Here is a 27,950-nt window from a genome sequence, read left to right on the forward strand (position 1 = left end):
GCATATTCAGGACTTCGCTGCCAACCTGCACGGGCGGTCCATTTTTTCCAAGGCCGACCTCATCCGCGGCTATCACCAGATCCCGGTGCATCCGGACGACATTCCAAAGACGGCAATGATCACACCTTTTGGCCTCTTTGAATTCATTCGGATGCCCTTTGGCCTCAAGAATGCTGCTCAGTCCTTCCAACGACTGATGGACGCGGTCGGACGCGACCTTGAATTTGTCTTCATATACCTCGACGACATCTTGATCGCCAGCAGCAGCCGCCAAGAACATCTCACGCACCTCTGCCAACTCTGTTCTCGCCTGAGGGATTTCGGCCTGACCATCAACTCGGCCAAATGCCAGTTCAGGCTCGAGATAGGATCGACAAACACGGCGCCTCGCCCCTGCCTGCAAAGGTCGACGCCATCCGCCACTTCCTCCATCAAGGGCCTGCAGGAATTTCTCGGTATGGTAAACTTTTATCACTGGTTCCTACCATCCGCGGCCCGCATCATGCGCCCGTTGTTTGCTCTCCTGTCGGGCGGAAGCAAGGACATTGTTTGGTCAGAGGAGGCTGACACCATGTTCGTCAAAACCAAGCAGGCCTTGGCGGACGCGGTCATGTTGGTGCATTCTTGTATGGATGTCCCGACTGCCCTCACAGTGGACGCCTCCAGCACAGTGGTTGGAGGCGTTCTAGAGCAGCTCATTGAAGGGCATTGGCAACCGCTGGCGTTCTTCAGCAGACACCTTCGACCACCAGAGCTCAAATATAGCGCCTTCGACCGCGAGCTGTTGATGTTGTACCTGGCCATCAGACACTTCCGATACTTCTTAGAGGGCAGGCCGTTTACAGCTTTCACCGACCACAAGCCGTTGACCTTCGCTTTCAACAAGGTCTCAGATCTCTGGTCAGCATGGCAGCAGCAGCACTTGTCGTACATCTCAGAGTACACCTCTGATGTCCGCCATCTCTCCGGGAAAAAGAATGTGGTCGCGGATGCACTGTCACGGCTCACCATCCAAGTTTTGTCCCGGGGGCGGATTTCAGCGCCTTGGCGGAGGCACAACAGATGGACATGGAGATGCCCAGCTATCGCACCGCAGTCTCGGGCCTGCAACTGCAAGACCTACTGGTAGGCCCCGGTGAGCGCACCCTGCTCTGCGATATCTCCACCGGTAAACCCTGCCCCATCATTCCAGCTACCTGGCATCGACGGGTGTTTGATTCCATCCACGGCCTGGCACACCCATCCATCTGGACTACTCTCCAGATGGTGTCCGACAAGTTCGTCTGGCATGGTCTGCGTAAACAGGTTTCCGAATGGGCCCAGTCCTGCACACACAGCCAAACCTCGAAAGTACAGCAGCATGACAAGGCCCCCCTGCAGGACTTTCAACCTACCCGCCAGAGGTTCGACCATATCCATGTCGACCTTGTCGGTCCCCTCCCAGTCTCCCGAGGAGCGCGGTACCTCCTCACGATTGTCGACCCCTTTACCCGCTGGCCCGAAGCCATTCCCCTCGCGGACACCTCCACCCAGTCCTGTGCACGGGCACTTTAGTCAACTTGGGTGGCCCGTTTTGGTGTCCCGGCCCATATCACCTCAGACACGGGAGCTCAATTCACCTCCGGCCTGTGGTCTGCTGTCGCCGACTTGTGGGGTTCCCGGATCCACCTCACCACCGCCTATCATCCGCAATGCAATGGGCTGGTGGAGACGTTCCATCGACACCTGAAGTTGGCACTCATGGCCCACCTTAAGGGGCCCAACTGGGTGGACGAACTCCCCTGGGTCCTGCTGGGGATATGTACCACACCAAAAGAGGACCTTCATGCCTCGTCTGCGGAGATGGTCTATGGAATGCCCTTGGTCATCCCGGGCGAGTTCCTACCAGCCCCTCGGGGGCCAGAGGAAGAACTTGCTGTGACGCTTGACCGGCTGTGCGAGCAGCTTGGCAACCTGACCCCAATACCCACCTCGTGACATGGACAGGCCCCGACCCCTATGCCGATGTCCCTCCGAGACTGTAAGTTTGTAAGACTGTAAGGAGGGGTATCGCTGGTTCTGGGGGGGGGGGGGGGTTATGTGGCGACTCACTGCACCAGTATCGAACCGGTGCCCGAGATCTCGAACGTCATCGGAGGCCCCAACCCAAGATGGCGCGGGGCCCTCCTTCTTCTCCATCGTTGGGCTAGGAAAGCCTGCGCGTGGGAAGGTCAGGTGACCCGCGTGTGACATCAGTGCGGGAACTGAAGCGCGGGAAGAGTTTCGGTATTAAAAGGCGCACCACACCCCTGTTGAGCAATCTACTTCTGACTCCAAGCAACAGACTCCGTGTCTTTATTCTTTAGTAGTGTAGCTAGCCGCTACAGCCTCAAGCTTTTAAATTGGGACTTGCAGTGATCAGTAATCCAAACCAGGTGATCCTGAAATGGATGGGGAAAAGCAACAGAGAATAAAATAATAACCCCTAACACAATGGCTCCCTTTTCAGAGGGCAGAGCCCCTAGGAGGAAAAATAACAAGATAAAATAAACTTCTGGAGACACAAGAGGCTGCAGATACTGAAATCTGGAGCAATAAACAATCTGCTGGAAGAACTCAGCAGGTCGAGCAGCATCTGCAGGATGAAAGGAACTGTCGACATTTTGGGTCGAAACCCTGCATCAGACATAAAATAAACGTTTATCAAATTAAATATAATGTCACCCCCCCCCCCACGTCATTGGATACATCGAGTGAAAGTTTGTCAGTCAGTGAATAAGATGACGTGACATGCTCCATCTCCAAGGACATAGGCTGGATATCCTCAGTAAAGTGGTCTCTTTCATGAAGGGTTGGGATGGGGAGAAGCCCGCCAAATTTTAACACTGGATGGAAGATGCTTACCCTTACACTATCTTTTGGAAAAGGAATTAGCCCTCAAACAAAAAAAAACAATTTTGAGCCAGATTCAGGGGTAAGAATAACAATAAGCCTATCAATGCTCTAGTCGCCCTGCATCTCCAGAGTTTAACTTTACCAAGAGATTTGACTGGAAAGAGTGAGGCTGTGGTGTTTAAATTTCCTTCATAAGACACTCATGAAATATGCCAGTAAGATTTAGGGGTCATTTTTTGCTCTCTAATAACCTAACCACTTCTCTGATATTTAAAATTAACTGTTACAGATGTGAAGTATTACTTTTTCAGCTTTTACTCATTGCTGGAATAAGTAACCCAGCCCCTCCTTATATTAAAAAACACAGATTTGCATTTCCAAAGCACCTTCCACGTCCCTTTCAATAGGTTCCATAGAGTATTGAGATACAGCCAAGAAGTTTCGTCACTGTTGTAAAGCAGGGGGTGGGGGTGGAAATCGTATGATAATACCCCAATCAGTAGCCCATAACAGGTGCTAGCCAGTGGAGCGAATTTGGAACTAGCTACTGACCGGCGCTCGCCATTGGCCGCGCTGATGAGCTGTTATCATTCAGCGGCAGGGAAGTTCGTGTTTGTTACGGGAGAGGAAAGTTACAGTGAAAAGACCAGACTGTTCAAGTCTGCACCGCACAGCACTCGGCTGAAAGGAGGAGGAGTAGGATTAAAGGATCCGAATGGTCCCAATGTTAACGGAACCTTTGCACTGAGAACAACAACCTTGTGACCAAATTCATCCTTGTTTTTTAAACCTCTGGGTTTGGAGGATTTAATGCACCCAATCTAGCTGAACGCTCCTGAGAAACTAAACAGCAAGCTGCCCATGCCGAGGTAAGTTTTGAATTTTCAATAAAAGTTACCTGGAACTGCTCTTTAGTTGGTGTTTACTTTTGGAGTTTTTATTTCGTTTTAAACTCAAAATACCGCTTTCTTTTGCACAATCGGTGTATTTTTCCTCCCACGAGTAATCTAGGATTTGCATGATTTATTTTAATCCACGGAAAGGCAAAAGATTCCATATTCTCATGAACTAAATTTTGGAAGATGTTTTAAACTGAGTGTTATTTTAACGTAAAATCCTAAACAGATGTAATTAAGATCTGGACAGCGCCAGATTGGAAGTGGGTTTTATAGAAGGGATAATGTATCAGGTTGATTTTGTGTATTTAACAAAGAATCAAACAAAAGACGGCTATTCTTTCTTGTGCAGTGGAAGGAGAGTTTTTTTTCGCATTTCCACTTTTCCATATGTATATTTCAAAGTCTCCATCCGCTAGGGCTGTTGCATTCCATGACATCGTAAACTTAATTTATACCTTGCTAAATCTCAGCATCAAAGGAGTGACGTGCTGCAGAAACCAACTGCAGGAGATGGCGAGGCAAGTCAGAACGGCTTTGAGTATGTTTATAAAGTTATTCCTACCGTTTGGGACATCTTGTCGAGGGGCTTGGCCGTGAGCGCGCACTGGGAGGGGTGCAAGGCGCGCGCTCCGGAGTCTTCGCCTGGCCCTCGTGTACGCGCACCCTGGGGGCGCGCCTCCGCAGGAATACACGGATCGACTGTGGTGAGCTGGGGGTTCAGTGTGAACGGCTACCGACTTCGTGGCCCACGCAAAATGCCTCGTTTCACCAACACTAAATGCAGTAGTGCAATCCTGCGAGTTAGTGGAGATGGAGCTGGGTTGAGGGGCTAGCGTTTGATTCTCTCGGATGCAATGGAAAAAGAAAGCCCCACTTTCAAGCCTACATGTTACCTGTATCCCAGCCTCTTTGGTGGGTCACCAAAACCATGTGCTGTAGTTGCCCTGTTTTCTTTTGCACATTTCCCTGATATGTTCACAAATCTCCATCGTTATCAAAGTTGCATTGAACATTGCACATCTTGCCGAAGGATAGGGAGGGACAGAGTTAAATGGTAGGGTTAGAGTGGAAGTGTGGAGGGAGAGATGGATGGAAGGAGGGGTGTGGGCTGGATGGAGGGAGAATGGGGTAGGTTACTGGTTCTAGCTAGGGGCAAGGTTTGGAGTGCAGTACAGTGTAAGTTTGTGCTTGTTTATTAGAGACCAAAGTCCCCCATATTGTTGATTTTGGTCCTGAGGTCTTCAATAAATGATTGGAGTTCATGGAAAACATGATGATATTATTAATTTGGTGGGAACATTATAAGAAATAAACTTTTCTACAATTTAAGTCTGGTATGTCGAAGTCTTAGGCTGTTGTAATTTGGGGAGGATTGAGGGGAACACCACTAATTGCTAAGGCAGTGATGATGCATTGTATTATTCCTTGTAATCATAAGCCAATATTTCCAATAACGTATGAAATATTAGATTTTATGCACGTTTGGGTTGAGATTTTTGAACATTATTCAGATGTCCAAATTTAAACCCCACCTTTATTGATTCACTGTTTTTTGACTGTTTTAATGAAAGGAGGTGTGTTAGTTCTGGGATATAAAGATCTGGAAATCCCTCCAAATATCTTTGCTCCTTAGCCTTTCAGAAGCCCCTTTAAACCTACGTCTTTGACCACATTTTTAGTCACTTTCCTAAATTTGAGGCTTGGTGTCATATTTGGTCTGATAACACTAAAACACCTGCGTGCAAGGTTTGACCTGAAATGTCGACATTTCCTTCCTGCCCCCAAATGCTGTTCAACCCACTGAGTTCCTCCAGCAGATTGTGTGTTGCTCCAGATTCCAGCATCTGCAGTTTTGTGTTTCTGAAAACACCTGGGTTGTTTTCATTATGATGAAGGGGCTATACATCAATGCAAGTTGTTATTGGTGAAATCTAATTATGAGCTGTCCAAAGTAAAGAGCCAGAAATTATTTTTCTTATTTGTGAACAAGAAAACTTCCCCAAAGGAAAAATGTGTTGCATTTGAAAGAGCTTAAAAACTGGAACAAAAAGGAAATGTTATGGTTAACTTAAAAATCTTATTACTGTTAATTGAGTTGAAATTTGTTTAGGCCTGTTTCCAACCTGAACTGGATGGGTTGTTCTGCAAGATTGAAATCTATCTAGAGTTGGGAAACAGACACGGTCAGTTTGATTATATTGAGATGTGGGTGTTACTTAGGTGGTCAGAGCCAATCAATCCATTCCAGCTAGAAATATAGCTGCATCCCTTGTTGAAGGCACTATGGTGGAGGGGAGGAGACTTGGTAAAGGGGATTCCTGTCAGAAACTGGCAGAAGCCAAAACAGTGTTCTGGAATCAGGAAAGCCAAGAATGAGTTCAAATTTTAAAAAACATACCTTTAATTACCTCTAGCTATCCCATTTGAAGATTGCATTAGGACCTGGAGCAACTGAGGGAAGTAAGCAGGGCTCTCACAGGTTGCTGAGGTGGGACCATGGATCAGGCATTTGGTCTCTTGTCCCTTATTATAGAGTGGCACTCCTGGCAAAGTCAGAAGTTTGAATTCAAGTCCCTCTCAGATATTTCAGCTCTTGAATTTGGGCTGACTCTCCACTGCAGCACTGAGGGAGAGCTATCTTCCTGAAGATGAGTTTTTTGGATGAAATGTTAAATTGAGTCCACACCTTCACTTTAAGGCACACCTAAGATATTAAACAGTGCTATTTTAAAGAATGGGGCATCTTTCCCTGGTTGAAACACTTATCCTGTCCAATAATTGTCTATCAGCCAACATTACCAAGGCCAAATGATCTGATCATTATCACAGTTATGTGAAGTTGCTGAGCATTAATTGGCTCGCTGATCTTGTGAAGATCTTGCTGGGGGATCCTTTACAACATCTGAGGGACAGTTTGGTCCTTGGCTTACCAGTTCATCTGAAAGATGGCACTGCCAACTGTTTGGGACTGATCTGTCAGGCTAGACTTTTTGACTCGTCCTCGAAATGGATGAACTCCCAATCTTCTGTCATCAAGGCAAAAGAGCTACTGCTAAGCCAGGTGTGGACTCCTCTACCCTGACATCTATTTTAATAGGGTAAAACTGAGATCATCTGCCTTTCCATTGCATTGAGAAGATTCAATACTAAATCCATGCAATGCCTGTGTAACCCTGCAGACAGATCACTTGCATAGCCAGCCCCCCTTCAGATGGGAGGAGTGTAGTAGTAGGATATCAGCCCTCTCATTAGTCGGGTCACGCAGTGCAGCCAGAAACTGTTCTGTATGCATGCAAAATGTGGCAGCAACATTGTAGTTTTAATTGTTTAATGAATTATTTTTCAGTTGCATATTTCTAATTTAACAAACAATTGCCTCAAAAACCCATATAGAAAACTCCTAAACATCAATCCATTGCTTGTAATTAGGTCTTTGTTTACCAATTTACCAAAGGTAAATGGCACTGCACCAAAGAGCAGCTAAATGCAATTAGTTTCATTTTTTTTCATTTGTTACATAACATGATAAGGCTAGATAACACTTAACTAGTGATGTTCAGTGATTAAACACAACTTTTAGATTTGGCCTGTTACACAAGCAATTAATCAAAATATTTTTTTGTTTGCATTGTAAAAATTGGCAAATAATAAATTCTGTTTCAGTACCACTAGAATTTACAAAGTAACATGATCTGGGATGGTTACTTGTTTTAATTTGTATTAGCCAATTTGTGTAAAATACCCTGATCGGTTTAAAGTGGTTAGGTTGGTATGGTGATTTTGTATTTTTTTTAAAAAATGCTCTATTCAGTGTGGCACAAGTGATTCAGAAACTGTGCAGTGAAAGGATTCTGTGCTAAGCTCTTGAATGCCATGGGGCGAAAACAGTATTGGTCACAGTGATCCGAGCAAAGCAAGCCCAGTAGAACTGGTCGATGTGAAAGCTTGCTTTGCATAATGAGCCCAAAGTGACAGCAATCATAGCGCTACACTGTTCATGTGACAGTAGTACAAAGGAGCCATTATTAATGGCTGATGAGCATTGCATGGCAGTTGCAGTCCTACTCAACTTGGCAGCCTGAAGGGAGTCTGAAAAAATTGTGACCGAGCAGAGACATTTAGTATACCTTGGTGCTAGAAGCACATTTATCTGAGTTGTAAATGTGATAAAATAGTAAGCAAAAATACCAATCATTATAAAGTCTAATTGACAGTAGCCTTTAAGATTAGGCTATCGTGACAATGAGAAGCTATATATATAATATTGCACCATTTAATCACAGGGAAAAATGAATGAGAATTTTCTAAATCTCACTACATGATTATCACATACACACCAGTCACACAATTAACTAAATATAATGAGCACAGCTAAAAGAATCTTATCTCAGTAATGTCTGGCCATCTCTCAACCATAAAAGTAGATGACGTCTTTAAACATTTGTTTAAAAATATGTTATTAAGTAGAAAATTGAGTTGCTTAAAGGAGTTGGATCTGTCATCAGATACAGTGGGGTGTTCAGTATATTGATTGCTATTTTAAAGTCTGAACCTCGTGAGTTAAGACTTTAAGCTATGATTATTTAAACGTGATTATATCTTTACATGCCACACTTCCCCCCCCCCCCCCCCCACTCACATTTACGCAAACTAGTTGTTCACTCCCTCACGCAAAATCATACAGTTTTCCATGGTACGAGAGTTGGGATTTAAGATTTTAAAACAAAATAATTGGTTGTTTTGATTATTGAAAACATTTTTATTTTCCTTTTGTACATCTACTCACAAACTTTACCTAAAGCTTCTATTAAATTTTGTGGACAGATTTGCTCATATCCCCCTCAGTTTTTCCCAGTTGATTAATCAATGGTATTGAGCAGTTTGTTTTTGCTTGTACTTGCTTTTGATCTGGTGTGCCAGTAAACATTCAAATAGATCTACTGGTTTTAGCTATAGAACCTAAGGAGTTTGGGATTTTGTTCCTGTAGACATTCCATAGTTAGTTGTACAATACTAATTGGGGAGAGGAATTATCAAAGCATCACCCAACTGCTTTTGGAGAGCAGTTCCTTTTTTTTATTGTTGAATAACTTGTTCATTACTGGAACAACCTTTCTGCAAAATTGGTCACTTTTGTGTTCCTCCACTGAATGAATCAGGTGAATAAAAGCTTGCTGTAGCTGACAGCTGGATCAGACAGGCTGTGGTTATGTCATGGAAGGCAGTAAACATGCTGTATGCCAACCATTTTTTTTGAAGAGTCTTTGAATTTCTCCTACATTAGAGTTATGCCAAAAAATTCTGAAAAGACTTTTTTTTAATCTCCCAGAAGTTTTCAAAGAAATGCACAGTAGGCTCAAAATAGGAAGTGAGCAGTGAGACATGGTTATTAGTCCTTCAAAAATTGACTTTAATTATTCACTCCTTTTGTAATGGCACATCAGTCATAGCAGTCTCTTTTAATTGAAATTATTCGTAAGGAGAGCAGGTGTTATAATATGATTCAGAACAATGGTTCAGAACAATTATTGTAGTAATTTGTGTTAAATATTGCACAGAAATCTTGACAAATATATTTGTTGCTTGAATTATTTATCACATGAGCTCCAGTCTCCTACAAAGCCTCTGATTAACTTGATGTCTTTCTGTAACCAACAGGGGATACATTGTTTTTGTACCTGACATACTGGGATATGAAAAGCAAAGGGCAGGGGGCTGCTTTATCTTGTCTTAGAATTGGGGTTATAGTATCGGAAATGAGGGAGACAACAACCAGTAATGGGGATAATGGGCAGATGTAATGATGTTTGTTTTGAGATCAGCAATTGCTGGGAAGTACTCTTGGGATCTGAGGGTGAACAGATTGGACATCCTATTTGAAAGACGGCAATAATGAAACCAATCGTAGAACTCTGAATAGAATATAGCAAATGTTATTCCATTTTCAGAATGGACCAGGAATGTAGTCTCCAGCTTCTGACCTTTGTATAGAAAATTGTCCTCACTTGTGGTATGAAGAGTTACCTTTATAACAGGTCTTCAGAGGGGTAGATGTGTCGAAACAGAGAGCAAATGCTACCTATTCTATCCTTATTCTACTTCCTAGCTCTTCTGCAATCACATGGTCATTGAAGACCCAGATTACTGTTGTTGATAAAGGAACAAATCTGGTTCAATGGCTCTGTTATAAGTTAGTTGATGGCTTGTGAGCAACATAATGGGAACTGTTCATCTTCAATAGTATCATCCTTTATGTTAAAGGATGGTATAAATGGCGAGACAGTCATCTTATAGACATCAAGGACACCCCTTCATCCTAAAGGGATTTAAAGATAGCAACAAGGTCTGCACTGTACTCTTGTTTAGTCTGGAGTCAGATAATGGCATAAGCAGCAAGGATGCACGGTAATAGAAAATGCGCCTAGTGGCTGAAGGGGTGGTTTGCGCAGCTACACGCACTGCGCTGTCTTAGATTATGAAACAGTTTCTAGCTCTGTTTTACCTTAATCCCAGCCAGGGGCAGATTTCATTAGCTGCATTATAGACAGGAGACCCTCTTGTTTCTTTGTGGAACAGTTGTTCAGAATTTGTTTTGCAGCTGTGTTGTTGCTTGAGACCTGGTACACATCAATCAGTGTAATCGGACCTCAAATCCACATTCATGGATATCATAAGCAGCAAATGTCCCTGAGCAACTACTTGTCAATTTGAATTCTACCAGTCACAAGGAAAAAGTACAAAGCCTTTCTTCAGTTGAAAATAATGTTTGAAGAATATTTGCCTTTGATGGCTTCCAAATGGATATTGACACAGATCAATTAAAGTGATAAATAAACATGAAGAAACTGTTTCCTGAAAGCTTGATAAGCACATGGCACAGATTTAGGGGAACTGACAAAATAACCAGAGGGGAGACAAGATTTTCATTTGCTCAGTGAGTTGGTGTGATCTGGAATGTACTGTCCAAGAAGACAATGGAAGCAGATTTCAATAGTAACTTTCAAAGAGGAATCAGATCAATACTTGGAGGGGAAAATACGCAGGGAGCCTCAGTCTAATTGAAGAGTTCTTTCAAAGAGACAGCATAAGGATGTTGGATGGAAGAGCCTCCTCTCATGTAGTTAAAACCATAGAACACTACAGCACAGAAAACAGGCCATTTGACCCTTCTAGTCTGTGCCAAAACATTATTCTGCTAGTCCCACTTACCTGCACCCAGTCCATAACCCTCCAGACCTCTCCTGTCCATATATCTATCCAATTTATTCTTGAAGCTTAAGAGTGAGCCTGCATTTACTACATCAAATGGCAGCCCGTTCCACACTCCCACCACTCTGAGTGAAGAAGTTCCTCCTAAACCTTTCACCCTAAAGCCATGTCCTCTCGTACTTCTCTCTCCTAAGCTAGGTGGAAAGAGCCTACTCGCATTAACTCTGTCTATGCCCCCCATAATTTTATAAACCTCTATCAAATCTCCCCTCATTCTTCTACGCTCCAAGGAATAACGTCCTAACCTGTTCAATCTTTCCCTGTAACTCAACTCCTGAAGACCCGGCAACATTCTAGTAAATCTTCTGCAGTCTTTCAATCTTACTGATATCCTTCCTATAGTTAGGTGACCAGAACTGCACACAATACCCCAAATTTGGCCTCACCGGTGACTTATACAACCTCACCATAACATCCCAACTCCTGTACTCAATACTTTGATTTATGAATGCCAGGATGCCAAAAGCTGCCTTTACAACCCTGTCTACCTGTGATGCCACTTTCAGGGAATCATGTATCTGAACTCCCAGATCCCTTTGTTCCTCCGCACCCCTCAGTGTCCTACCATTTACTGTGTATCTCCTACCTTGATTTGTCCTTCCAAAATGCAACACCTCACACTTGTCTACATTAAATTCCATCTGCCATTTTCTGGCCCATTCTTTCAGTTGGTTCAGATCCCTCTGCAAGCTTTGAAAGCCTTCCTCGCTGTCCACAACGCCTCCAATCTTAGTGTCGTCAGCAAACTTGCTGATCCGATTTACCACATTATCATCTAGATCATTGATATAGACAATAGGCAACAAACAACAATGGTCCCAGCACCGATCCCTGAGGCACAGCACTAGTCACAGGCCTCCAGTCTGAGAAACAATCATCCATTACCACTCTGTCTTCTCCCACACAGCCAATTTCGAATCCCGTTTACAACCTCTCCATGGATACCTAGTGTCTGAACCTTCTGAACTAACCTCCCATGTGGGACCTTGTCAAAGGCCTTACTAAAGTCCATGTAGGCAACATCCACAGCCTTTCCTTCATCTACTTTCTTGGTAACCTCCTCAAAAAAAAAACTCTACAAGATTCGTTAAACATGATCTACCACGCACAAAGCCATGCTGACTATCCTTAATCAGCCTTTGGCTGCCCAAATACTTGTATATCCAATCTCTCAGAACACCTTCCAATAATTAACCTACTACTGATGTCAGGCTCACTGGCCTGTAATTACCTGGTTTACTTTTAGAGCCTTTATTAAACAATGGAACAACATGAGCTACCCTCCAGTCCTCAGCCACTGCACCCGTGGCTAAGGACATTTTAAATATATCTGCCAGGGCCCCTGCAATTTCTACACTAGTCTCTCTTAAGGTCCGAGGAAATATCTTGTCAGGCCCAGGGGATTTATCTACTTTTATTTGCTGTAAGGCAGCAAGCACCTCCTCCTCTTTAACCTCTATATGTTCCATGACACTACTGCTTGTTTCCCTTCCTTCCATATCCTCTATGCCCATTTCCTGAGTAAATACTGATGCAAAAAAACTGTAAGATCTTCCCCCATCTCCTGAGGCTCCACATATAGACGTTCACTCTGATCTTCTAGGGGACCAATTTTGTCCTTTACTATCCTTTTACTCTTCATATACTTGTAGAAACCCTTTGGGTTTATCTTCACATTATCTGCCAAAGCAGCCTCATGTCATGTTTTTGCCTTCCTGATTTCCTTTTTTAGTATTTTCTTACATTTTAAGTGTTATGATTGCATATCTACTTTCAAGATGGATGACAAACTGTATATTGAATTATATAGAGTGCTAAATCCATTTTCTAAGGATATTTCTGATGCTATATTGCAATTTGATATTTATAGATAGTTCCCAAAGTATTTCCACTTCAGAAGCTTGACTGTGGAATGTAGATTAACGTTCCAGTGTGGTGCTAAGGGATTGCTACACCGTTGAAGGCACTTTCCTAACCACCTAACCTTCTCCACTTGGTTGATTCCAGAAGAAAACAGGGTAGTTCTTCCTGGTGAACTCTGCCCTCCAACCACCACCCCCCCCCCCCACCCCCAAATATTTCTGTCAGCACCACTGACAGAGTCTCTGATCATTATATTTTTGATCTTTATGGAGGCTTGCTGTGCAGCAAATTGACAGCCTATTTCCTGTATTTAAAAATAGTTCATTGCCCCAAACCAGTTCACAGTCAATCAGGGTGTGCAAGTGTTTTCTTCTTAAAATAGTTCATATCAAAATTTAAATAGCTTTAGAATAAATATCAAAATAAGAAATTTGGGATACTGTAACAAATGGGGAAAATATGGTGCAAGTCTTATACTGAAAGTGGGACATCTCTGCACCAGCTAATTTATTTTTAAGTTAACACAGTATTTTGGGTGTACAGCTGTGTACAGTAGGAATATTGGATCCAGATATCAAAATTTAAGATTTTTCAACCCTGATCACCCCTGCAATGTGTGAAGGCAGGTGCCGGACATGCTGTAGGTGGGTCAAAGTCTGTGCTCAGTACAAAGTGATCATTGTTAAATCTTGCAGCCTGCACAGTCAATCATCTTAAAAGCGATGACTTACTCTTTTCATTCATCTGCTGCTCTCAGCTGCTGCATAATAATCTTTATCTGCCTGTTTCTTTTCAAAAGTAAGTTAATAAATTTCAGTTGCAGCTTGCACATGGAAGCTGGATTTGAAAATTATCAATACACAGGCTAATAAATAAAGGCTTGGACCGCTTGTTCTAAAGCCATGGCTTAGCAACTGAATGCTGCCAACCAGCACATTTCAGGGTGCAGGACTACATGTTGAGGGATGCACTGAAGCCAGAGGAGTTGCCACATAGCTCTGTGGGGAAAGACTACAGACTGTGGGCCACAGTGATGCGGCAAGTGGAGCTGCTGCCGTGCAGCTCCAGTGAACCAGGTTCGATCCTGACAGTTTCCTCCCACATCCTAAATGCATATAGGAGTTAGTAGGATAATCAGGCACTGTAAATTGGTGTGTAGATGAGTGGTGGAACCTGGGGGGAGTTGATGGGGAAAGTAGGAAGAACAAATCGTGTTGGGTAGGATTAGTGTAAAATGGGTGTTTGTTGATTGGTTCAGAGTCAGTGGGCCTAGGGACCTGTTTCAATGACTTTAAGGTCCACCTCACCAAACTGGACACTGGGTTCATTCTAAATTGCATGCTTACATTTAGAAATGAGCAACACAAGCACTAACTTTATAATGTTCTATCCTATTTTTAAAAAATGCACATTAACTCTTTTTAAATGAACCACTGAATGTGATGAGCATACTCTGTACTCGATGGCAGAAGTCTTGATTCTCAAACCTGTACATGGTAATCCACATAAGTGGATGCTCAAAGCTTATCAGGTGGCTAATAATGTTTTATTTGAAATAATACTGTAAACTGCATATTAAATTTGCAAACATTTTTGGCGTTCAAAATTGGTTTCTGCCATAGACATTTCTTGGGTTCAATGGCATTAGGAGACCTTTTAATTGGAGCTGGCTATTAACATAAGGATTCAACATTGGGACTGTATTGTGGTGTGGACCAGGCTTATTGAGTTTATTCTCTAAGTGCAGATGCTTGATGAGCCCCTAAAATACACAATAATACAGTTAGGACATGGCATTGTCTTCACTCTGCCAAGCATATCATTACATTTGATTACAATTTACAGTATGTGAACACATCACTAATTTTTCATTCCCAAACATTCCATCCGTAGATATTTGGGAGTTTGCTGCACAGAACTCGCCCTTCAGTGTGTAATGGTGGGAGGTCCCTATATTATGGTGCTTTGCAGCAACTGCACCAAACTTCAGTGCAGCCCTCGAGCGGTACATACTCCTGCGACTTGAAATATGCCAATTAGTAGCTTTAGGATGATTTTTTATTTCAAAAATAAACTTTGTATATTTTTTAAATTATGAATAAACGGTGTAAGCAGCCTTTGGTTGATGATGAAGATTTGGTCCATGCCTTGATTTAATACTGAGGTACTTCAGAGCAGTCCATAACCTGAATAAACTTCATGAGCCACCTCTGTCAAGGTAAACATCAGTGATGAAATTCACCATTGGCCAGCTGAGGAAAAGTGTTTGACAATCAAGACCTTAATCTGGCATAAAATTTATGGTCTACCAGGCTGTAGTTCTCCCTACCCACCCATAAGCTTCTGAGACTACCTACAGCAGGCACTTCAGGGCACTGGAGAGATATCACCAACACTGTCTCTGAAAATTCTCTCACTCAACTGGAAGGATCAAAGAACCAATGTGAGCATCCTCTCATAGGCTAGTATACCCAGCACTGAGGCCCTATTAACATTGTCTGCTCCATTGGGTAGACCATGTTGTTGGCATGCCTGAGATGGATCTGGAATTCCAAGCTCCACCCTTGGAAGTGTCTTCCAGATTGACAGAAGAAAAGGTTCAAGGATGACGTCAGACTCCCTGGAAAAACTGCAACATTCCCACTGACTCCAAGGAATCTCTAGGTTCCTGACTGCTCAAAGTGGTGAAGGAACATTTTGAACCTTGAATCCATTCATTGAGAACAAGTGAAAACTCAGTGTTAGTGGTGAAATGAATGTGCCACCTCATAATCTACCCTTCAGTTGCCTCCTGCCCCAAAAAGGTCTGTGGTTCCTACATTGGTCTCATCAGCCACATCTGAATCCACATCCAGAATAGAAGCAAGTTGCTTTCAATCCTGAGGAAGAAGAATAGGTTGTGAACATATGAAACCATGGTTATAATAATATTCCAACAGAGCAATACATCTACATCTTTGGTGCAAAAGTAAAGAAAATGTTGGACTTCACCATATCAAGGGATTCTTTTGTCTTGACTTAAACAGGATATGTTCTTGCTATTCCTCCAGCTCTTCTATATATCAAATCATCCCTTGGCCAATATTTATCCCTCACCATCATCACCAAAAGATTGAATGTTGGATCATTCCTTTTGTTGATGTTCATTGAGCCCTTAGTAATAAATTGGTTTATTATTGTCACATGAGGTACAGTGGAAAACTGTTCTGCATGTCATCCATACAGATCACTTCATCACATCAGTGCATTGAGGTAGTACAAGGGAAAGGCAATGCAGAATAAAGTGTTACCGTTACCGAGAGGGTGCAGGTAAACAACGTGCAAGACCATAACTAGGTAGATCGTGAGGTCGAGATTCCACCTTGTCGTACTAGGGGACCATTCAATAGTCTTATAACAGTGGAATAGAAGCTGTCCTTAAGCCTGGTGGTACGTGCCTTCAGGCTTTTGTATCTTCTGCCCAATGGGAGGGGGGAGAAGGGAGAATGTCTGGGGTGGGTGGTGTCTTTGATTATGCTGGCTGCTTCACCAAGGCAGTGAGAGTATAGACAGAGTCCATGGAGGGGAGGCTGATTTCTGTGATGTGCTAAGCTGTGTCCACAACTCTCTGCAATTTCTTGCAGTCTTGGGCAGAGCAGTTGCCGTACCAAGTCGCAATGCATCTGGATAGAATGATTTCTATGGTGCATCTATATATAAAAAAAATGGTGAGGGTCATCGAGAATAGTATATAATTTGGCATTGGTTTTACTTACAAAATGCCTATCATTATGATTGGCCATGCAGCAATTTGAAGCTTTCATGTTTCCATTTAACAAACTCAATAGCCATTCTTTCTAATGAAAGGAACTCTCGGAAACTTCCTTGTAGACAGTGATCAAAGAGTTTTACAATGGCATGAATGTGAGGTATTTTGTGTTTACCCAGTCAAAATAGCAACTTTACTCTTTACATCAGGAAGAAAAAGGCTTTAACTAGTTCTCTATAAATGTTATGTAAGAAGTTATTGTATTTCTCATGAAATATTTCTGTAGAATAATAATAATGCTAGGTAGAATGGCCTTGTTATTCCTAGATTCTATGTGTTAGGAATGAAACTAGAATCATGTAGTCATACCCATCAGGAAACACAGAACAGGCTGTGACTATTATCTTGAGAACTGAAGTCTGACACTAGACCCAATAGAGGGATTTCCACATGCAGAGTGTTTAGAGCTAGTGGCCAAAGATATAAGGCAGGCATATATAAATCCAGTGGGGAATTCAGAGGAAATTCCTTTACCCAGGGAGCAGTCAGTTTGTGGAACTTGTTCCCAGGCTCACTGGCCATTAAAGGTGTTGGGAAACAGAATGTATGTGAATATCTTTTGATGCTTACAAGCACTATTTTAAAGAAAATGTTTAAAATTTATGAAAAGCACTTGCACATAATTAAATATAATTAAATTAATTTAATAAAAAGGTAATTAACTCCTCCTTTAGTGTTCTGCTGTCAGCCATTCCTTCCTATTGATTTTGATGGGCCTGCTGCATTTGGCACAGGTTCAGTGGACCGATTTAGCTTGGATGAGCTACCCAGGTGCCTGCATCTTCATGGCCACCTTTTGTGCTTGGCTGCATCACACTGTAGAGGTGTCACTAGATGCTGAGGTTCTACCTGTGCCCCATGTTGCAAAGGATGGGCCTGGCTTCATAGCAGCGCATTGCTCCATTCATTTGAACCTTGCTGCAAAACCTGTCCTTCACAGAAGTGTTTCTATGGAAAAACACCTTTGACCACGTCCATTGAGTCCTGAGGGAAATAGATACAGTGGATTCTGTGGAATATTTTCTCAAGTAGATTGTCAAAACCATTTTGGCAGAATGCCTCAACACCAGAACCAGTCAACAAACACTAAGGCCTCACTTGGCTGGCAGTGAGAGGGGCCCTCCCTATCACATACTTCCTACACAGTTGGAGTCTTGCTCCCACTGCATGCTGCCCTTGATAGTTGCAGTGTGGATGAGATGGTCATCCACCTCCGAGGGACTGTGCGTTTGGCAAGAAGGTCTTGAAAGCGATGCAATGGTTCTTGTTGAGGTTCACCCTGAGCAGCTGCATAACAAGGGACTCTTTGCTCTATAGACTATTTTCAGGGACTGAGAACATCAATTGCTGAAGACTGCCAAGTTGGTGAAAGCTGCACGTCAATACACCTGAAACCTAGTGGGGTTCCAGTGGAGAGAGGTGCCTGACTGGCACATTCCAGAGTGCGCAAGTACGTGCTAAGGGATGCGCTGAAGCTCAGTGCAGCCACCACGAAGGTTCAGTGGGGAAGGACCATGATCTAATGTCCTGGTGTCACTGGACCGTGAGGGGCTGTGTCCTATGTAATTGCCTTTCAAACACATCATGGATGCATTGCTTACAAAATATGGATGGTGCTGATGCATTGTAAGAGGATGTATTGATGAATGTAGAGAAAATGTCTTGATTGCATTTACTGAATATATTGTAAATAATAATTTGGCGGGGGGGGGGTAAGTAACTCTGAGGTGTTTACTGGTGCAATGCAAGTGTGCTGATATCAGCACTTTAGCTGACTGTGAGACTGGACTTCATTCAGGAGTCTCGACCTTCTTGAGTTGAAGCAGATCTGTTGGCTTTTAAGCAATGGATCTGGGCCATGGTGTATCGATCACAGGAGTGCTATAGTTGTTTCCCTATGAAATATTCCTGAAACATTTAACAGTACAATCAAAAACAGATTAAGATGGTTGTTTATATCTATCAATTATAGATTTGATCTACTGAGGCTTTTTTAAAAAAATTAAATAATGGATGTTAACAATTTTGGCAAGATTATTGATGAGAGTATAATGAATAACAAAGAGCAGCCTGTTTTCCCCATTATCTTATCAGACTGCTACTTTTCCTCAGTCTGCAGTTTTTCCCACCAAAAGAAATGGAGCTAATGGCAGTGTGCCACTATATTGTGTTATGTGGCATTGCCAAGAACCACTTGGGCCTTGGGCAGTACTGAATTCCATTACATGGTTTTCTTAGTGTGCTGTGGAGACAATGGAGGATCAAGGCTGAGGTCAGTGGGGAAAATGAAGGTGGGGGAAGTTGACCATGGGTGGATTGGGCCCTGGGGATTTAGGAGATTTTGGCCATTAGAAAGTTATGGCAGAATGATGGGGAGGGAGGGTTGATGTGTGAGAACAGTGGGTTAAGTGCCCACCTCCCTGTGGGAGGGTAGGGTTCCCAAAGTATAGCAAGTGCCCCCGTATGGTATCCACTGAAAACCTATTTGTTCTGGGAGTGACTAACAATGGTCACTCCTTGGAGCAACATAATCTAATTCCCCAAGCAAAACTCCATGGGGAATGACATCACTTGACTCTGACGCAATCTTCCATGCTAGATACGAGGCAGGACTAACGCCAGGAAGTACCCTGTCAGATTTCTGGAATGACACAGTGAGACTGTTACATTTCACTCCAGAAATGTCCATTTTTGATTTGTGTAGCGCTGAAATAAACGGCACCAAATTATCAAATTTTGATGGGATGTTGATAGTAGGATGAGCAGAGGCTTGTAGACAAGGATGGTTCAGCTGGGCTAAATGACCTGTGCTGTAGACCTCTACATAATTAATGGCTACATTATAGCTGACTGCACAGGCCAGGCTTGTAATTCCTTGATCAGATAATGACAGGGTGATTTCATCGAGGTATTTAAGATGATTTGATCGGGTAGAACAGGCTTAGAGGGATGTCAGCCAAACGCAGGCAAATGGGACTAGCTCAGATAGACATCTTGGTTAGCGTGGATGAGTTGGGCCGAAGGGCCTGTTTCTGTGCTGTATGACACCCTAACCACACAAATTGATAGGGTGGTAAAGAAGGTGTATGGCGTGCTTTCCTTTATTAGTTGAGGCATCGAGTTCGAGTCAGAAAATTATGTTGTAGCTTTATAAAACTGGGGATGTGGGAGCAGAGGTGCGGGTAAGGTTCCTAGAATTTTCTCCTTGGTCTTAGAGCATTCAGATGGCAGTTAGGTCGGTGGCATGCTGCTTCTGCAGGATGTGGGAGATCAGGGAGACTTCCACTGTCCCTGAGGACTACAGCTGTGGGAAGTGTCCAGCTGCAGCTCCTGACTGACCGTGTGAAGGAGCTGGATGCACTCAGGATCATCTGAGATGCTGAGAGTTTCATAGATATGAGTTTTAGCAAGGTGGTCACACCTGAGGTACAGGCAGAAAATAGTTGGGTGATCACCAGGGAAGGGAAAAGGAGTAGGCAGATAGTGCAAGATTACCCTGTGGTCATTCCCCTTGAAAACAAGTTTACCATTTTGGATACTGTTTGGTGGGGGGGGGGGGGGGGGGGTGCATAATGACTGTTCAGAAGGCAACAGTAGCTGGCTCTGAGGCTCAGTGGGGAAGAGTGAAGGCTGACAAGACTCCAGTGATAGAGAACTCAATAGTTATGGGAGATTCTGTGGCTGCAGAAGGGACTCTGGAATGGTGTGTTGCCTCCCTGGTGCCAGGGTCCAGGATGTGACAGAGTGACTGTAGAATGTTCTCCCGGGGGGAGAGGGGGGTGGTGGTGGCAGGTGCAGTGAGCAGCCAAAAGTCATTGAGTATGTTGGCATAAATGGCATGGGTAGAGAAAGGGATGAGGTCCTGCAGAGAGACTATAGGAAGGAAGTTAAAAAGCAGGACCTAGAAGGTAGTAATCTCTGGATTATTTCCAGTGCCACAGGCTAGTGAGGGTAAGAATAGGAGGATATGGCAAATGAATGCATAGCTCTCAAAATTGGCGTAGGGGGGCAGGGATTCACATTTTTAGACTTTTGAGATCTCTTTTGGGGCAGCGGTGACCTGTACAAGAGGGGCTGTTTACGCTTGAACTGGAAGGGACCAATGTCCTGGCAGGCAGATTTTCTAGTGCTACTAGAGTGGGTTTAAACTAGATTGGCAGGGGGGTGGGATCCCAAGCATCAGGGAGGCAAATAAGAGGCTGAAAAGTGATGCAGAAGTCAGTGACAGCAAATTGAATAGGCATGACAGGCTGCAGGCAGAAGGGGTGGATTTAATTAAGTGTCATTTGCTTAGTTAGGCACAACATTGTGGGCTGAAGGGCTTGTTCCTGTGCTATACTGTTCTTTATAATTTTTTTTGATGGGAAAGGGAAATGCTCTTTAAAAAATCAAGAGTTGAAGGGTGATATTAGGAAACAGTTAACAGTGGAAATCTGCGAGTAGTTGTAGCTGACATGCCATTTGGATACTTCAAAAACCCTAATGGAGATGCAAGTAAAGCTTTTTTCACTTTCTTATCCAGCAGTGGGTTCCCTCTTTTTCTTCTCAGCACCATTTTCTCCAGAATTTCTTGCAGATACATCTGTGGCTCCTAACTGTTCAAACTTGCTCTTGGGTAGTGGGCAGTGTTAGCAAGGCCAGCATTTATTGCCCAGCCTTGGTTTCCCTTGAGAAGGGGGTGGTGAGCAGTCTTCTTTAATTGTGTGCTGAAGTTGTTCCCAGAACACCTTAGGGAGTTGCAGGATTTGAACTCAGTGAAGGAACAGGCACTGTCACCCATATGTGCAAGGGTGGTAATCAGCAGGGGTTTGCTTCTGTGCTTAACCTTGCCATGAGACTTCATGGGTGACATTGTTGAGGACTCCGAGAGTCAATCCCCTCTGCTGATACTACTGTCAACTCTGGTGGGTTGGGACATACTGGAGGTGGCGATGGTGTCTGGCAGATATAATCAAGCAATAGTTAGAATTCTATGATTATGACTGTCAGACTAGTGCTTGAGATGTTTGTGGGGCATCTTTCCTAACTTTGCTATCAGCCTGCAGATATTATTGAAGTCTTTGCAGTCTTCATATTCTGATTTAGTACTTAGGTTCTTGCTGATTTTTGTTTCTTATCATTTAATCTATTTAACACAACTGTATCTCTTTATGGACTTCAGGAGAGGCAACTGCCGATGTCATTTCTGTGGGACTGATCACAAAGGTCAAGCTGGATATGAACAATTGATTTCCTTCCCTAATGAACAAGAAGGGTTTTTGTTTATTAAAGTGACAATTTGGCATTAAATCTATTTTTTAAATATTTATTTATATTTTAAATTCTCCAACTTTCTGGGAGAATTCAGACTCTTGTCTGAATTATTCCTGTTCTGTACCCTAGTCCTTCATATTGTGCTGTTGAGATGTTCCCCATGTGAGATGAACTATTTATTGCTTCAAGATGTTTTATATTATTTGCATTTTAAAACTTAGAATAGAAACAAGCCTTTTATTTTTGTTTAAATTTTAAATGCAAATGAAAATATCACATGCATTTTGTCTTGTGCCAATTTGGACATGTGGGGACCAGTTTGAATTCTGACCATACTTTGTCAATTAAAATTTAAATAATTGGATTAGGATTTGTTTAATTAGTTTATAAACACAAACCCACAGACTTAATGTATTATGTATATTTATCCATTCCAAGAGTTTAACTCTGGAGAATTTTGTATTCTTCTGGAAAGTTAATATGCAGAATAAAACAACCGATGAAACCATTTCCTGCTTGAAATTGTAGCTGACTTTGTGTTAATCATGCTAAATATTGCAATTAAAGGTGTGCAGTAGAACTAAAGTTTTAAAATACTATTGAATTGATGCTATAATGACTCAACTTGCAAAATAATTGCTGCTAATTTGTGGGTGGATGGTCATGAACATTATGTACTACCAGACATCTGGATTTTTGTGATGTATTTAATCGGGTGCTACATAAACTAAAGAGTTATAGGGTTGGACATAATATTTTGGAGGGATTGAGGATTGGTTCAGAAAATAGAGAATAAGTTAAATGTGCCTTTTTCAGGTTGGCAGGCTGTTACTAATGAGTGACAATCGACCTTCAGATATTTACAATTAATGTTTTATGACCAAGATGAAAAGGCAACATGTAATCTAGTCATGTTTAATGACAGTTAGTTTAAGAGTCTTTAGTATATTTACTTAATAAATCAAAAATGTACCTTTTTAATGCAATCAGATTCTTAACATCCTCACTAAAAATTAATTTGTGGTCTGTTCTGGTGTCTGCAGCTTATAAATGGAAAATTGTTCTGTTTGCTAAATATGGAATCCTCAAAAAGAGCTGCTTGCTCAGAACTTTGAACTATTTCATTATCTAACACTTGTATACAATTTGAGCGTATTGGAGCCAAGTGATCTATGCTCGTAATATGGCAGGCTGGCAGTGCAATATCAACTGGAAGGGTTGAGTGCATCTTTGATACTGTGTTTTATAAGGCAGGTCAGTGATACTTGATTATATGTGTCTGCACACCAAACATTTGAACTTTGGTGGGAATAACTAATGTAAAACATGAAGCCTCTCTCCTCTCAAGTCCCACACTAGTTGGTCAGATAAAGAACTGAACTGTTTCAAGCTCTCCTTTAAAAGCAGTCTGAAGCTGGATCCTTGTTGAATGTGTGGAGTATTTGGCTAAACTCTCCTCGTACTAACCATGTCTATAATTAACCAAGGCTTTATACTTGTCCCTTTTATTCATTTTATTAACTTAAAACAACAGGAAAATCTGTGGTTGCCAGATGCCAAATATTTCAATGCAGATGGATGTCGATAATGAATACATAATGAGTGGCTAACATACCCGCCTACATTTAGTGCTGGTGACCTGAGATAATGACTGCCCCTTCAAGTTTAGCAACTGGAGATTCTCTCAGCCTCTAAATGAATAGTGGTGCAGCTCAAATCTCAGGAAGATTGGTTCATCTGCTTTGGAAGACGGAGGTTAGTTCTACATCAACTTTCTCTGCTTTGCTTGGCTGACCCTTTTACTTGAATCTGAGGGTCTGTCTCCATCTATCTCAGGTTGGATATCTCTGGACTATCTCCGAGAGACTCTCCATTCACTTCTGACTGGCTGCTCGTGCACTACGCCTACTGAAGAACATATACTTTTCATTCTCTCATTACTATAGTTACACAAACTGGAAGAAACACCAAGTACTGTGTGTTAACCAGGCTCTTAGTTTTCTTCCTTGTACACCATTTGTGTATCACTTGTGAGTTAGGTCAACCTTCCCTGCATGCTTTCCTTAACAGTCAATTGAAAAGTTCTTTTGAGCAAACTCTTAAGAGCCTAAGTTGGAGAAGTAGGAGTGGGCTCAACTACCCTTTAAGCTTGCTTGCTATTCAACAAGATCATGGCTGACCTATAATCTCATCTATTTCCTTGTCTGGTTTCATAGAACATAAACATAGAACAGTATAGCACAATACAGGCCCTTCAGCCCACAATGTTGTGCCGACCTTTAAACCTTACCTCTGACCATCTAACCCCTTCCTCCCACATATCCCTCTACTAGATAAGCAAATGGAGGAAGTTAAAATAATCTCTTGAATTTGACCAATGTACCTGGCTCCACCACCACCCCAGTCAGCACATTCCATACCCCAACCACTCTCTGGGTAAAAAACCTTCCTCTGATATCTCCCTTGAACTTCCCACCCATTACTTTAAAGCCATGCCCTCTTGTATTGAGCATTGGTGCCCTGGGAACGTGGTGCTGGCTGTCCACTCTATTCCTCTTAATATTTTGTACACCTCTATCATGTCTCCCCTCGTCCTCCTCCTCTCCAAAGAGTAAAGCCCTAGCTCCCTTAGTCTCTCCTCATAATCCATACTCTCCAAACCAGGCAGCATCCTGGTAAATCTCCTCTGCACCCTTTCCAACACTTCCACATCCTTTCTATAATGAGGTGGCCAGAACTGGACACAGTTCTACAAGTGTGGTCTAACCAGAGTTTTATAGAGCTGCATCATTACCTCACAGCTCTTAAACTTGATCCCTCGACTTGAAGCTTATGGAATGTTAGCTTTCATAACAACCCTATCCACCTGTGAGGCAAGTTTCAGGGATCTGTGGATGTGGATCCCTAGATCCCTCTGCTGCTCTACACTACCCAGAATCCTGCCATTAACTTTGTACTCTGCCTTGGAGTTTGTCCTTCCAAAGTGTACCACCTCACACTTCTCCGGATTGAACTCCGTCTGCCACTTCTCAGCCCAGCTCTGCATCCTGTCCCTTTGCAATCTTCGACAATCCTCTACACTATCCACAACACCACCAACCTTTGTGTCATCTGCAAACTTGCCAACCCACCCTTCTACCTGCTCATCCAAGTCATTAATAAAAATCACGAAAAGCAGAGGTCCCAGAACCGATCCTTGTGGGACACCGCTAGTCACAGCCCTCCAATCTGAATGCACTCCTTCCACCACAACCCCCTGCTTTCTACAGGCAAGCCAATTCTGAATCCACACAGCCAAGCTTCCCTGAGTCCCATGCCCTCTGACCTTCTGAAGAAGCCTACCATGTGGAACCTTGTCAAATGCCTTACTAAAATCCATGTAGACCAAATCTACTGCACTACCCTCATCAATCTGTCTGGTCACCTCTTCAAAGAATGCTATCAGGCTTGTGAGACATGATGTGCCCTTCACAAAGTCATGCTGGCTGTCCCTGATCAGACCATGATTCTCTAAATGCCCATAGATTCTATCTCTTAGAATCCTTTCCAACAGCTTGCCCACCACAGACGTAAGGCTCACTGGTCTATAATTTCTTGGACGATTCCTACTACCTTTTTTGAATAAGGGGACAACATTTGCCACCCTCCAATCCTCCAGTACCATTCTTGTGGACAACAAGGTCTCAAAGATCCTAGCCAAAGGCTCAGCAATCTCCTCCCTCGCCTCAGGCCCCGGAATATTCCGTGAGGCCCCGGGGACTTATCTGTCCTAATATTTTCTGACAGCTCCAACACATCCTCCCTCTTGATATCTATGTGCTCCAGAACATTAACCTTACCGACACTGTCCTCGGTGTCCTCAAGGCCCCTCTCCTTGGTGAATACTGAAGAGAAGTATTCATTGAGGACCTCGCCCACTTCCATAGTTTCTGGGCACATCTTCCCACCTTTATCCCTAATTGCTCCTACCTTTACCCCTGTCGTCCTTCTGCTCTTCATCTAAGTGAAAAATGCCTTGGGGGTTTTCCTTAACCCTACTCGCCAAGGCCTTTTCATGTCCCCTTCTTGCTCTCCTCAGCCCCTTCTTAAGTTCCTTCCTTGCTACCCTATATTCCTCAAGAGACCTATCTGATCCTTGCTGCCTACACCTTTATGTATGCTGCCTTCCTCCTAACTAGATGTTCCACCTCTCTTGTCACCCATGGTTCCTTCACCCCGCCATTCTTTCTCTGCCTCACCAGTACAAATTTATCCCTAACATCCTGCAAGAGTTCCCTGAACAATGACCACATCTCCATAGTACATTTCCCTTCAAAAATGTCATCCCAATTCACACTCAAGTTCTAGCCTTAGCCTCATAATTTGCCCTTCCCCAATTAAATATTTTCCTGTCCCCTTTGCTCCTATCCTTGTCCATGACAATGCTAAATGTTAGGGAGCAGTGCTCACTGTCCCCCAAATGCTCACCCACTGATAGCTCTGTCACCTGACCCAGTTCATTACTGAGTATGAAATCTAATATGGTATTCCCTCCAGTCGGCCTGTCAACATAAAGTGACAGAAATCTGTCCTGGACACTTAACAAACTCTGCCCTGTCTAAACCTTTGGTACTAAGCAGGTGCCAATCAATATTTGGGAAGTTGAAGTCTGCCATGATAATGACCCTGTTTGCACCTTTCCAAAATCTGCCTCCCGATCTGCTCAGTATCCTTGCTGTTACCAGAGGGCCTATAGAATACTCCTAGTAGAGTAACTGCTCCTTTCTTCCTAACTTCCACCCATACTGACTCTAGCGAGGATCCTGCTTCATTATCCACCCTTTCTGCAACTGTAATAGTATCCCTGAGCAGTAACGCCACCCCCTCCTCTTTTTTTTGCAGCCCCCCCCCCCCCCCCCACATCATCCCTTTGAAAACACCTGAAAACCGGGAATATTCAGTATCCATTCCTGCCCTGGTGACAGCCAAGTCTCTGCAAGAGCCACAATATCATAGTCCCATGTATTTATCCAAGCTCTGTTCATCACCCTTATTCCTGACGCTTCTCGCATTTAAGTAAATGCACTTTAGCCCATCCACCCTACTACTTTTATACCCTGTACTCTGCTGCTGCTTCCTCAAAGCCCCTCTATATGTTAGATCTGGCTTTACTCCATGTACTTCTTCCACTGACCTACCCCTCTGGTTCCCATCCCCCTTGCAAACTAGTTTAAACCCTCCTGAACCACACTAGCAAACCTGCCTGTAAGGATATTGGTCCCCTCAAGTTCGGGTGTAACCCATCCACCTTCCCCAGAAGAGAACCAAAAATCTAAAACCTTCCCTCCTGCACCAACTTCTTAGCCACACGTTCATCTGCCATCTCCTCCTATTCTTACCTTCACTATCATGTGGCACTGGCAGCAATCCTGAGATTGCTACCCTTGAGGTCCTGTTCTTTTGCCTTCTGCCCAGCTCCCTATAGTCACTTTTCAGGACCTCATCCCTCTTTCTATCTATGTTGTTGCTACCAACATGTACCACGACTTCTGGCTGCTTTCCCTCCTACTCAAGAATACTGTGGACCCAATCAGAGACATCCTGGACCCTGGCACCTGGGAGGCAACATACCATCTGGAATTCTTGCTCATGCCTGTAGAACCTCCTGTCTGTTCCCCTGACTATTGAGTCCCCTATCACTATTGCCCTTCTCTTCTCCCTTCCCTTCTGAGCAGCAGCACCAGTCCTAGTGCCAGAGACCTGGCTACTGCTGCTTGATCCCTGTAGGTCATCCCCCTCAACAGCATCCAAAGCGGAATTCCTGTTTTTGAGGGGAACAGCCTACAGGGTCCTCTGCACTGTCTGCCTATTCTCTCTCTTTCTCTCTCTCTCTCTCTCTCTCTCTCTTTCTCTTTCTCTTTCTCTTTCTCTCGCTCGCCCTCTCCTTCGCTCACCCTGTGATCATGAGACTAGCCTCTGGTTCTGCATTCCCAGCTAGGGAAAAA

At 43.3% G+C, this 27,950-nt stretch overlaps 1 protein-coding gene across 1 annotated transcript in view; it reads left to right on the forward strand.

Moving 5' to 3' along the window:
• The first annotated feature begins 3,409 nt into the window (after positions 1 to 3,409).
• megf10 (multiple EGF-like-domains 10) overlaps positions 3,410 to 27,950 on the forward strand; it is a 162,562-nt gene continuing 138,021 nt past the window's right edge. The window contains exon 1 of the mRNA XM_052020066.1: positions 3,410 to 3,743. The gene's annotated coding sequence lies outside the window, so the exon portion shown is untranslated. The remainder of the gene's footprint in view (positions 3,744 to 27,950) is intronic.

Source organism: Pristis pectinata, chromosome 7 (genome assembly GCF_009764475.1).
Source record: "Pristis pectinata isolate sPriPec2 chromosome 7, sPriPec2.1.pri, whole genome shotgun sequence".
Taxonomy (NCBI): Eukaryota; Metazoa; Chordata; class Chondrichthyes; order Rhinopristiformes; family Pristidae; genus Pristis; species Pristis pectinata.